This window comes from Mytilus edulis, chromosome 2 (genome assembly GCF_963676685.1).
Source record: "Mytilus edulis chromosome 2, xbMytEdul2.2, whole genome shotgun sequence".
Taxonomy (NCBI): domain Eukaryota; kingdom Metazoa; phylum Mollusca; class Bivalvia; order Mytilida; family Mytilidae; genus Mytilus; species Mytilus edulis.
Window position 1 is genome coordinate 69333713 of NC_092345.1, and position 15064 is coordinate 69348776.

Sequence of the window (15064 nt, forward strand, 5' to 3'; positions counted from 1 at the left end):
TAGCAAATCAAATTCAAATTCAAAACATTTTCACTAAACTTTTTGACAAACATGTATAACCGGGTATAATGGCGTTCCGGCTAAATAGAAATCAAGAAGGATTCTCTTCACTATGTGTAATATAACATACAAACAGTAACAATTATATAGAAGCACACGGTGCAATTAAAGAAGAAGATTAACAGATGTTAAATAGAAATAACAATAGATTAAAAGAGTAATCAATGTCCAACACGTATATATGCAAATTATAGTCCGAACTGTCAGAGAATAAATAATTATTAATTGAATAGAGCAAATGAATTTAAGTCCCTTTTCCAAGATTATGACACATAATCCGTGTAAAACACTTATGCCTAAATTCACGACAAACTTTAAAATAATAGATGCAAACTATAAAATTACGTTTTAAAAAAAAACAAATGAATTAATAAAATGTTGTTAAAAACTAATTTCATCGCACAGTCCAAACTGTCCGGTCATACATGGGTAAAATCATCAGTACGGCGAACTCGAGGGCAGTGAATCCCATATGTTGTGTCTGACAATTGTTATTGTATATTTATTGTACGTGATATGCTTATCAGTTTCCGAAGTTCCTTCATTTTAGAATGTTTGCTTAAAACACCACAAACACCCAACACTATCGCCAAAGAATATCGCATAATTTAAGGGCAATAACTCCTATTAATTTATCATATAAGACGTCTGATATTATTATAACACTGAGGTGTGGTATAGAAATATCAGAACTAGTGTGACTGGAGTCGGCCCCCTCGTATGCAGTCAGTGCTCCCCCATTATGAAAATTTCTGAATCCGCCACTGATCAGGCAAAAGCACAACTGGCAAAAAATAGCCATTTAATGATACGATTCTAATATTGGAGTCATCTGTAGATCATGTGGTCTTATTGATCATGTTTGCTGTTTTCTCTTTCTAAATTTAAGATGATAGGCAAAAATGAAAAAAATATGCCAAAATCGTCTTAATCTGATTAAAATTGGGTTTTATCGGAACTCGTGCTCGTATAATTGTTTAATAACATTGAACAGTATCCTTGCATCCTGGTTCAATATCCCCTTCGTGTCAGTATGCTGTCACTAACTGTTCTTATCTCCACCCCATTACCGTACACAATAACATCCTCAAATTGTCAAGGCCTAAACTTACAATACATTATAGGTTCACAGACACATTTTGTCTGTATTAAAGAACACTCTTTATATCGGTACTTACTTGTCAATGTAAAGGTATAAATTAATGTTTTTATAATAGTAGACACCGAGGTAGACACATGCAGTGTCTGTGCAAAGGTTTTATCGTTAGATGCAGAGGCATATGTCTCTGTTGGATGTCATATGTCCCACCTTATTCGTGAATCAGGCAGCGTTACTATAAATAAAAAGTGTTCCGGCTCACAGGCACTTGTTTCAGAATATACTAGAACCTACCCGCAAAAATCGCGGGCATATAAAGCTTGTGAACTGTTGTAGGATGATTTTTGTTGAAGATATTATGTATGGAGAATTACATAAAAGGTATATCCCTTTTTCCAAAGTCCGATATTTGTTTCCTTTCTGTTAAATTCAATTATATTCGTGTTTCTGGCCTTCGACCACAATTATTCTTTAAATCAAATTAAAAATTTGCACCGTTTCAAACATGAAATAAATGTAACTGCTTATATATAGACCACTATTAGTCTAAAAAATATGCTTCTATGACAATCCATCAGTGATTTTTTTCAGAGCCTTATTAACATGTCAATGGTAGGATTTGGATCATGTATAAATGACTAATACCGACTAAGGCTAATTTGAGGGCTGTTGATCGGAGGGGTCCTGATCCCGAAATCCCGTGCTTAAAACCATGAAATCCCGAGATGCAGAATTTCAAGAAATACATATCCCGAAATCGAAAAATATATTCCCGGATCCCGTAGGGATCAATCCCCTAATCCCGTGCTTAAAAACACCCGATCCCGACTCCTGCCTCCCTCTAATCTCTACCTTACTTTCATTTTTGCCAAATCACTATTTTCCCTTTTAACAATAATTTTTTATGACCCAATTATGGGCACTATGTTTTCTAGTCTGTGCATCCGTGTTCGGTCGTCTGTCCGTCCGTCTCGTCCGTATGTCCCACTTCAGGTAAAAGTTTTTGGTCGAGGTATTTTTAGATGAAGTTGAGCATGTTTTACTTATTTTGATATATATGCAGGTGGTATGACCCCTTAATTAGTAAACATTTCAAAGAAAACAGTAAACAGAATCAGGGACTTTCTATACTAACATAGAAATGGTCTGACAGAATACAGAGAGTCTCTATATTTTAAAGTAGTATAATCGTAGTTTACATGTAGATAAACACGAAAAATATTTGTCCTCTCTAAGGAGGTATAATAGTTGAGATTTTTGCCATCTAAACACCATGATATGGAGAACGCTCTACGATTGGTTGTATTGTGTCACATGTTTTACTTATTTTAATATTAATGCAACTGGTATGACTTAGTAAACATTTAAAAAAAAAAAGGAGACAGAATACAGAGAGTCTCTATATTAAAGTAGTATAATCGTAGTTTACATGTAGATAAACGCAAAAAGTAATTGTCCTCTCTAAGGAGGTATAATAGTTGTGGTTCTTGCGATCTTAACACCACGATATGGAGAACGCTCTGATTGGCTTATCCATTTTTCATTTTTGTTATCTATCATACGATTAGTTGTATTTGTGCATGTTTCAAACCGGAAGTCTTATATATGACTAAAAGTCAGTCTGATGACGGAATCATATCCGGACTCCTTTTTTGTCGTTTTTCTCCAAAAATAACTCAATCTGAATAATCATAAGAATGGATGACAAATGCGACTATGCATGTTACCTATAGGACACAGAGGCATGATGATTGATTTATTGTGGAAGGAAGAGAAGCGACACACAAAATGAGGTCTTCTCGTTTAATAGTATAGATAAGATCATATAAGACCTTAATCATGTTAATATAATACGGTATATAGGGAAACAAAATTCCGAGACAAGTGCCTGTCGGTCCCCGCTTCAGTATACTGTGCCAGAGACAGATAAATATACAATATAAAATTATGTATGTTGTCGGAAAAATATAAAATTTATTTATATGAGCTTTAGAAACAGGATGAAAAGCGAGCTAGGCTCTGCCAAGCTTTTCTCCTGTTTCGCAGCAATTACAAATAAATTTTATATTTTCCAACAATGTACTTATATTGTGTTTATCCTGAAATTACTCCCTACACTTGAATTCAGTTATTAAAATCTATATCCAAGATTTCTCAAAGAAATCGAATATAGTTGAAACGCGGACCGCGAAGAGGACCCCAAAATGAACTGGTTTGGAAACAGATATATTCATAATACCGCTTGCTCAACATGGAAGTGGGGTAACAGGAGACTTTATTTGCATAAGTACTAATAAAGCAAACATTTATTTGTATACCTGTTATTTGTACATTAGTAGGCTAATTGCAGGATAATACATTTTATACTGCAACTACCTGTGTTAATTTCCTAAATATAATAACATAGCTATATTTTTTATAATGTCAATTTCATCATGGAACCCTTTCTCGGCGCAAAACTGGAGAAGGGCTCGCCCCAGTTTCTCAGCCTCATGCAAAAAGTTTATATTTTCCTGACATTGACCTAATATTGAATATGTATTATGTCGTCCCTCACTGTACCATATACTTCTATTAATTGCACGCGGAAAAGATCTCCTAAGCATGCTAAGTGCATGCATGGACAAATGTTTTGTTGCAGGAGATTATGCCCCATGTACCCATTGTATCATATATCTTATGTGGTTCTGTAAACTCTGGGACTATTACAGCGGATATTGATTTCCATAACAGTCCACTAACTCGTGATGTTGTCCGTAAAACTTACAAAGAAGCGATTTCAACTTCACCACTTGGAACTCTTGGTATTATAGTTTCCTTGTGGGCAGCAATCTTCTATCAAGGAAATCATAATGGGAAATGCAATCCCTGAAATATCCTATCAACTGGGTGATATATATTCTGGATGCAGGCGCTGCTGGAATGTTGCTACATTGAAATGGAAAGTTCACAATTAGGAAGCTTAATTAATATCTTTTGTCAAAAAGTTTTATTTTCAACCGATCCTCATTAACAATTTCTCAATGATATTTTTATGAAAGTCAACATATGAGGAAGACTCAGTGTTATGTCCATTTTCATCAAACTAGTACTCATTTTTAGTAAGAGGTCAGCTGAAGTCCGCCTCCGGGTGAGGGATTTTCTTGTTGTGCGGTTGATTTACTATTGGATGCCTTTTAGCAAAATTTCTACTCTTTGGTCTGGTTGTTGTGGGTGTTGCTCTCTTTGGCACATTCCCTATTTTCATTCTCAATTTCATCAGCTAAATTTGTAGCGTCTTTTATATCAAGTTCGACAGGATAGATGCGTTCAATATAGTCACCAAATTTGGAGTTATTTATTGTGAAAGAACATCATATGGGAAAGTAATGTTAAGGGATACTGCTAACTTCTTTTCTTTCATCATAAGAAGTTCTTGAATGAAATCAGCCTTATATGAATAAAGAAACAAGTCGGCATGAAGAGGAGCACAGCTTGTCCACATAGGAATGTCGACTTTTTGTTGAAAAATACGTCCTGCGCTCGTAACAAATATATGGTGTTAATTAAGAAATCAAGCATCTTGATAATGTTAGTTTCAGAGAATTTTTTGTTTAAATCAGAGTGATTTTTTTATAAAGTATGATTTATCCCCCCCATAAGACAAGGTACTTAATTGTAATTTTATGGGGGAAAAACGACCAACTAACGCTTTCAATGTGTGTGTCAGTTTGGAATAGGGAATACTTTTGTAAAATGTAGAAAAGATAAATGTTTTAATGCTGCTGCAAGATCAATTGAAGTATTTTTGGAGAATTTGATAGCAAAATAATGTCGTCTGCATACATTAAACCATGAACCGAACGGTTGTTCAAGGTTATAGTATCATCTATAGTCTGTAGGTATTTTGGAAAATCATTAATAAAAATATTAAAAAGATTAGGGCTAAGGTTATCCCCTTGCTTAACCCCAAGCTTGACAGCATAACTTTCTGTTAAGTTATTATTTATCTTAATACATGATTTGCTGAATGCATACATATTCTTTATGATGTTATAGAATAGAGATCCAACACCGATTTCCAAGAGTTTCAGTTTAATACCAGTATGAATAACAGTATCATATGCTTTTTGAAAACAAATAAAGCAGGCATATAATCTTCTATTACCTGAATTATAATACTTATCAATAATTGTTTTAACATATGGTCAGAAGTTTTTGCTTTCTATTTTGACACTCATCTATAATATTAAATTTAATTAAAAATTTGTCAAGACGTAAATTTAAAACACAATTAAATAATTTTCCTATCGAGCTTGTAATTGTCAAGCCACGATAGTTGTTCGGATCATGAATATCATATGTGCTTTATCATGTTTATGTAATGGTGTTATGTTACCCTCTGCCCAGCTTATAGGGTATATTCCTGAGCTTAAACATGCAGGCATTAAATAGCTTCTTAAAACATTTTAAGAGAGCTGACTGACTACATTGTATCATGTTATTTGTGATTTTATCCAAACCTGGAGATTTGTTCTTTTTTATCTTTGATATGGCATCTAAAATCTCACTCTCAGGTATTGGAAAATCAAGCTCGTTGTAACATTTTACATTTTCCAAGCTTTTAAGTTTTCCTTCAAGTTCATTTATTCTTGAAAGAAAGTGTTCTTTTCCTTCATTCAATCCTTGAAAGTGCTTTAACCACATAGAAGGTGTAATGCAGTTTTCATTTGTATCTGTGTGTTTTTCTTGTAAATTACTTAAATTTTTCCAGTATAAACTAGGATTGTTGTCATGAAGTGTTTCAAGTTCTTGTAATAAATTATTTTTGTAAGTTTTTTGCTTTACTTTTCTACTTTTGTTGTATTCACGATAGAATTTGTAAAAATGTTTTTTTTACATATGGATCTTTCGGACATTTTGTAAACACTTTCAAGTTCCATAATTCATCAAATTTTGTCTCATAGTTTGCAGATCCTTATCAAACCATTTTTTGTACTTAGATGTAGGGTTTTTTTTTGTAGCTTTTTTAAGTGAGATATCTGCTGCATGAGAGAAAATATTAGTCAATTTAGTGGACGCAGCATTAATATTTGTGATTGTATTTACTATAGGTTTATCTAAAAAATGAGTTATGTCTGTTTGTAATGATAATAATGCTTATTGAAATAAAAGCTTAGAATCTTCTGACCAAATATACCTTACTGGCATTGGAGAAAATATTACAATGCTCCTGTGAAATAGGAGTTTTTATACAATAATTAGCAGATAATGCCCATTCTAAAATACAATGGCAGTCTGACAGAGTAGGTATAAAATCTAATACTCTAAAATATAAAATACTTTTTAGGGCACCCTCTGACACAATAGCATAGTCAATAACACTTTCACCATTTGGTGTAAAACACGTATAATTGCCTTGTAAATCACCAAGTGTCCTACCATTAAGTACCCCCCAATTGATGTGAAATTAAAAAATCTAATAATTCCTTTCCTCTTGTATCTAATTTTACATCCTTATTGTTACGTTCTGTAATAATTTTGTCTATAGGATATGATTTAAACAAGGGTAGGAATGTATTATCATTATGCATGATATAATGTTACGCCCCCCCCTGACAAATGGCGGGTTGACAAAAAATAGAGGAGAAAATTGTCAAATTTCCACGATATATAGACGTTTAAAGTTGCGAAACTAAATCATTTAACATCTTTATAGTAGTAAATTACTGTGATTTCAAACCAATCATCAATGGAAAATCTTAAAATCAGTCTACAAATGAACAAAACCAAACAGGATTGTCCGCTCACTTCCCTCCCAACGAAATTCAATAAACGGACTAAGCTAAGAAATCTCTATATGAAAAACTTGATCTAACACTTTATGAATCTAGTGCCAAAATGCTTTCTTTCCACACAAACATTGATAGAATACAACCATGGATCAAATCATTGGATATGGGGTATTATGCAACCTTGGGAGGGATGGGTCTGAGTACCGTGTGATTTGGGCGGATGAACCAACAGAATGGACTGACCGAAACAGTATATATAGGAAACTTAATTTCCATAGAAATACATACTACATGAACAACTAAACACATTGTTGTACAAACTTACATTTGTCATAACTACAGGTACAATCATAGTCCAAGGACAAAATTATCAGTTGTTTGTTGACTACTTCAAACTACTTACTCAAATTTATGACCAAGTTATTGTCAAGGTTGATCCAACCACTAGTATTACAGAACCAAGCATACCTCATCATGATATTGTAAAATATGTAAAAACTGTTGCTTCAGAACAAAATTAAGATGGTCAAAACATAAAAGCTAACAAAACACAGACAGATGACAATAACAACTCTTCTGAACATAATATTCACAATGCTCCAAAAGAACCAAAAACAGGTAGTAGGGCATTCAGAGGAAAATATAAGTGCTACATGTAATATGAAGGCAGAGGCATCAAGACTAGAACAAAGTCTTGTTGACACCATCGTCAAAATTGAGAATAACCAGTCTGTTACTTCATCAAATATTATTACTCATATTGATGAATGTAAGTCATACTTAGAAGGCTTGACCAAAATGATGAAGTCAATTGTGTCCGACAACAAGGTTTCTGAAGACGTAATATCATTACAAAATAAAATAAAGTCCTAACTGAAGAAAATCAATCAATTCTTTTACAATTAAAGAATGAACAGAGTGCTACATTACTTATAATTAAAATGCCAAATTGAAGATGCACTTAAGCATGAAAAATGTATGATTCAAGAAGCACGAACAGCGCTGCACAATATAGTTTCAAGTTCGAATAGTGAGGTGTCATTTATCTCAAATAGACTAGATAAAAAGAATTGAGAGATTGAAAAATTAACAAGTGCATATCAAGACATGAAACATCAATTTAATACTGTTCAAGATGAAACTCTTTCTCTTAAAACACAATTATCTGATGCTTTAGATGAACTCCGTCTCACGAAGGCTCAAGTTGATGATTCTAAAACAAAACCTAATCTTACAAGAGAATCAGTTAAGCAAACTGTTTATTTAATCGGTACTTCAAATATCCAAGGAATCAATGAAGATAAACTAACCACAGTAGCGTAAATCACCAAATTTACTGCATACACTCTGGATGACACTAGAAAATGCATTTCAAAGTTTAATCATCCTCCAGATGTAATGGTTCTTCATGTGTTAACTAATGATTTAAAATCTAAATCACCACAAGATTGTGTTAAAGAGTTGGGTGATATAATCTTATCACTGCAACAAAAATGGGGATCGATGAAAATCATAGTTTCGCTCACAACACCTAGGAGTGATTCACTTATTCATAATACAAATGGTCAAATTATTAATGCCCTTATGAAGCAGAGTTTTTCGGAAGTGAATGTTTTATTTGTTGATCACAGCAATAAGGCTTTTGGTGGAAATCCTACACCAGAAATGCTTGCTTGGTATAGTGAATCCTTGCTATTGGTGCACGGCATAACCATTTAAGTACCGGTCTTTGTAAGAATCATGCAGGTTCCTGTTGATAGGCGATTCATGACCCATCTTCAAATGTCTTTATATTTTGTTTATGAGGAGGGTATGGTATGAAAATAAGTTTCATGCATTAATTTTTTTCTTTTGAACCTTGGTTGCCATGGAAACCATCCTTACAAAATGTTGCCTAAATACGTTCGTAAGTAGCCTTTGAAAATTGAAATATAAGGGGTTTTAAAGTCCCATAGAAATCAAGTTTATCAATACAAAAAATATGCATATTTACAGTATTGACAAACAAAACCCCTAACTATACAAAAACGTTAAAATTTTGAATTTACTAAATAGTTTGTTTCCATAGCAACCATTTAAAAATGTGTTAAAATTCGAAAATGAAAAATTTAAAAAAATCTTTAATTTTAAATCTGTTTATCTCCCAAGACCAACAATACCATGAAATGTCATTGACAAATTTTGAAAGACCACATTCTATATATTGATAAAATAAAAAGAAAGTCGTGTGTTTTTTTTTCTTTAAAAAAATAATTTTAGTCAAAAATTGTCAATTTTCACCAAAATTCAGATTACCAAACAGATGAATACTGAAACATTTTGAACTGAAAAAGCTAAAACATTCCATTTATACGTGCATTTCTGACACAAATTTGGTAATTATAAATGAGAATATATGATTGATAGAGATATTTTGGTAGAGAAGGAATTTTTTCTCTCTGGGCATGGTGCCACACCCCCCCCCCCCCTTTTTTCAAAATTCAAAAAATTATTAAAAATTTAAAAGATGGAATTCAATTGTGAACATTTTGAGCATTAAAACATGAAATTTCTTCAAAGGGTGAGCGCAATAATAGAAACCCCCTACACCATTTTTATACGACCCCAAAAAAATTTTGGGATCGTATAATGGTATGATGTCGTCGTCTGCGTCGTCGTCGCCCGAAGACACATTGGTTTTCGGATAATAACTTTAGTTTAAGTGAATAGATCTTCATGAAACTTTTTCAGAAGGTTCAATACCACAAAAGGAAGATTGGGATTGATTTTGGGGATGATGGTCCCAACCGATTAGGAATTAGGGGCCCAAAGGGGCCCAAAACAAGCATTTTTTTAGTTTCAGGATAATAACTTGTGAAAAAGTATTTCAATTGCTCTGAAATCATATCGCAATGTTTAAAACCACAAGTAGAAGGTTTGGATTCATTTTAGGGGTAATGGGGCCAAAGTTTAGGAATTAAGGGCCAAAAAGGGGTCAAAACAAGCATTTTTCTAGTTTCAAGACAATAACTTATGTGTAATTGCATGGATCTCTCTGAAATTGTACTACAATGTTCAATACTGCAATGGAAAGCATGGGATTGAGTTTAAGGGTTATTGCTCCAAGGGGGGGGGGGGGATTTTTTGTTTACAATTTTTGAAGGGCTTCCTTTTTTTTCAAAATTTTTCAAATTTCGAATTTTGAAAAGTTTCAAGAAGAAATCTTCAATTGCAAAGTATTGTGCAATAGATTTGTTAGATCTTTGACCACATTAATTTTGTGACAAAAACCTATATTATTTCAAAAACTTGATCACAATCCAAATTCAGACAGATTCAAGCTTGAATATTGTGACCAAATTTGCCCTAACTGTTCAGGGTTCAACCACTGGGGTCGTATAAAGCTGCGCCCTGCGGAGCACCTGGTTATATATTAAGATCTTTTTTTAGATATGGGGAATGTGTCAAAGAGACAACAACCAAAGCAATCAACAGAAAATAGCAGAAAGGCTGAAAACTGAATGAAGGATAGCTGCGTCCCTAATTACACTTGTTTTGTGCAAATTGAAATTTAAAATCTTTAAGTGCTATTTCATGGTCTTTAGAATTGACTCTGTCCTAGTTTCATAAATTTTGCATCAATGATTATTTGTGTCTTTCAATATATATCAATGAGTGGCTTAAAAATTCCATTTAAATGTTCTTTGTATCTGTCGTTTTTTCTTCAAAAGCAAAAAATTGCATTTTACCCCTATGTTCCATTTTAGCCATAGTGGCTAAGTTTCTTGAAGTACAAGGAAATAAAATACAAAGTTTATACAAGATACTCCCAAGTTGGGCCGAAATCGATTTAGCATATTCAGAAGAAGACTTTTTTTAAAGTAAGCAAACTAGATGAACAAATTGTGAAAAAATTCTTTAAAGGGCTATAACTCCACAGGATTCAATTGACAATTTTGGTCATATAAACTTATTTGTAGATCTTACTTTGCTGAAAGTTGTGCTGTTTACAGTTTATCTTTGTCATTAATAATATTCAAGATAATAACCAAAAACTGCAAAATTTCCGTACAATTAACAATTTAGTGGCCGCAACCCAACAATGGGTTGTTAGATTTATCTGAAAATTTGCTCAAGGCTTTAGTGTTTGAGATTTAAGCTACACACTGCATGTTACCCCTATGTTCTATTTTTACCAATGGCGGCCATGTTTTTTTACAAAATTGAAAATAAAACACAAACTTTATTCTAGATATCCTAAGGATCATTCAGTTTAAGTTTTACTGGAATTGGTTCAGTAGTTTCAGTGGAAATGTTTCAAATATTTAACACCGAACAGACGACAACGGACGCCAAGTGATGGCAAATTTCACAGTTCCTTTGAAACGGTGAGCTAAAAAAAACTACGTCCGTCCTATTAGAAATAAACTGAAAATAAAAAATTAAAAACTTGTACCATCGAGAGCGCTAACGAGGCCACTTTCCATAAATTTTAATATTTTTAAGGGTCATAACTCTTTAAAAAAAGTCCATTGTCCATCATTATAGAACTTAATTTCGAATTTTTTATTTATAAAAATACTATTTTTGATATAACAAAATTGTCTTAAGGTAGCACAATACAAAGATTTGTTCACTCCCAATCGGACAACTTTCAACTGATGTAATTCATTTAATCCTGCTTTATATATTATAAATGAGGTACCAAAAGAAAGAAGAAAGATTCATCTTTCAAATAGTGATAATTTCATTATGACATAATTATTACATAATTAATTATTATGTAATGAGTTGCTATATTGTGATGTCCACACTTGAATGAATTTAGCGTCTTTGTTCTTCATACCATCCCAAAATATTTAATAGATTCTGGTACAACACCGCTTGACCTCCAAAACTGTGTCTCAGATTTCCAAAAACATCAATAGAACAAATTTTATACCCTATTGAATTTAGTGGTCTCTTATGAATTATTGTTGCAAATTTCATTGTAGATTTATGAGAGAATGAAATACATTAGGAAAAATCTGAGACACAGTTTTGGAGGTCAAACTGTGTTGTGCAAGAATCTATAAAATATTTTGGAATGCTATGAATAACAAAGAAGCTAAATTCATTCAAGTATGGACATCACAATATGGCAACTAAGTACATAACAATTAATTATGTAATAATTATGTCATAATGAAATTATCACAATTTGAAAGATTAATCCTTCTTCTTTCATTTGGTACCTCATTTATAAAAATTTAAAGAAAGATGATTGGAATTACATCAGTTTAAAGATGTCTGGTTGGGGATGAAAAATCTTTGTATTGTGCTACCTTAAAACAGTGGTTTTGATAAGAAAATAACACTCTGTAAAGATTAGACCAATGGACAGTTTTAAGCTTGGTACAGTGTATCCAATTTCATTATCTATGGAAAATACATTGCCTTGTATCGTTTCTTTTGTGGACTAGTATACTATTGCGCAGAGTCAGATTATGTACACATAATGGCTGTTACTATTTACCTCCAATGTAAATCGACATGTACATCAAAACCTTTATGCAAACACTTATTTGTCACTATGTCAATTTAACTGGGTTAAAATTGAAATTGAAGAAGAACTACAGAACCTTTTTTCTATTTTAATATATAATAAATTAATCTAACTTATGTAAAAGATTTGAAATACATGCGGAATGTGTCCATTGGACACAGATGATGCTCCCGCTTACATATCATAAAAGTTATAAACGGACATAACTGAAGAACAGTAAAAGTGACACTTACCAATTGTGTACTAACTTTTATGGTGATAAGTATTGTGTAAAAGTTTCATAACATTTTGTTGAGGCAAACTAAAGAAAGAAATACAAAACAAAAAATTCAGCAACTTTTTTCCTGTATAAAGAGGCATTGCATAGAACAGTGAAAGTGACACCACCAAAATTCAAAGTTGATCTGTATATGGTGGTTTTAAGCATTACATGTATAATTTTAATAACATCTGGTAAAGACAAACTAAAGTTAGAGAACATAAACGGAAAATTCAGCAATTTTTCAATCTGTAAAGGGGCATAACTCTTGGACGGTATAAGTGACACCACCAAAATTCAAACTAAGTCTGTGTTTTATGGTAATAAGCAATGTGATTAAGTTTCATAACATTTGGTTGAGGCAAACTAAAGATAGAGAACAGAAACCAACTTTGGGACGTACTGAAGGACGGACAATGGTAAACCTTAATGCCCCCTCCGCCACTGCGGGGCATAAAAATGTGTAAATATAACAATTGATTAAATTAGGCAAAATTCAATGAATGGTCATTGCACATGGTTGTCATAAAGGTTTGAGAATCAAAACAGTATATAATAGTTAGGACCAGCAAATTGTCCTCAAGGCCACAAGGAAAATATGTTTTGAGAACCATAAAAAAAAATCGATTATTCTGCCGTATACAAATAATAATCAGTTAGGTTTTTAAAAATAATAATAATAGACAAGCTGTCCTTTTCCACCATATACAATAGAAACATTGACAAATTCTTGCACAATTTAATGTAGATCGTTGGTATATTTTTCCTCAGATAGAACATGTAGAATTTGTATGCCCCCACCGTAGCAAAGGGGTATTAAGTTGTACCCTTGTCCGTAAGTACGTCCGTTCCAGAGTTATACCATTATATAAATGGAAAAAAGTGCTGACTTTTTTGTTTCCGTTCTCTAACTTAAGTTCACGAAGTTTGCCACAACCAAATGTTTTGAAACTTATACACAATGCTTATTTCCATAAAATTCAGAACAGTTAGAATGTTATTGGTTTAACATGTATTGTCAATAAGTTATGCCCCTTATAAATTGGAAAAAATGCTGAATTTTCCGTTTCCGTTCTCTCTTTTTCGTCTGTCTGACATAGTTCATCTTACACTGACCTCACTTTCTTAGAACATTGATAATGTTAAGTTGATATGATACTTGTATTAAAATCTTTACATAACACTTACAGAGTTTCAAAAGTAATTCAATGATAAATAAAACCAACCAGACATTTCAGGGTGAACCTTCTTGCTTAATAGATCTTAGTCTAGGTTTAAAGTTTTTAAAGCATTAATCTGTTTCAAAAACCAACAATGAGTTGCATTAAATTGTTCCTGTAACTTTTTCATAGCCATTTTGAAAGACAAAGTATCCTGAGCTATTTTTTTTTTTAAATGTTCATTAAGATTTGTTTTTCTAGATAATCATGTTATGCTCATTGTTGAAGGATATACGGTGACCTGTGGTTGTTTATTTCTATGTCTTTGCTCTCTGGTGGAGAGTTAATTGTCTCATTGACAATTACAACACATCGTCTTATTTTTATACATAGACTTACTAGTAATTAAGTTTTGGATTCAACATTATTCTTTTTCACTGACAGCATCAGTCTTAGATACTACAACGGGTTATGCGTATTACCATTTTTTTTTTAAACTTCTGAGAAATCTTACATATAAGATTGAAGGGAGGGGGTACATATGATGCCCTCAACTTTAGAAGTTGTGTTATGCTTAAATTCTTAAAATACTTAGTTCACAAGTAAACTAAATGAGATACCACGTTTTTTTTCAACAAATTTTATAATTTTGAAAAAAAAAAAAAAAAAAAATCGAAAAAAGGGGGGTGGACCATACCCAGAGTGATGATTTTTCATTTTGTACAAGTCTATCTTCATTTACTATATATTTTTGTTTAAAATTAACAAATGCGTGTCAGAATTGCACATATAAATGGAATATTTTAGCTTTTTAAGTTACTAAATGTTTGATTATTCATCTGATTGTTAATCTGAATTTTGGTGAAAATTGACAATTTTTGACTAAAATTTTTTTTTTAAAGAAAAAAAAAACGCACGACTTTCTTTTTATTTTATGAATATATAGAATGTGGTCTTTCAAAATTTGTCAATGACATTTCATGGTATTGTTGGTCTTGGGAGATAAACAGATTAAAAATTTAGGAGTTTTTGAAATTTTTCATTTTCGAAATTTAACACATTTTTAAATGGTTGCTATGGAAACAAACTATTTAGTAAATTCACAATTTTAATGTTTTTGTATAGTTTGGGGTTTTGTTTGTCAATACTGTAAATATACATATTGTTTGTATTGATTAACAATATTTC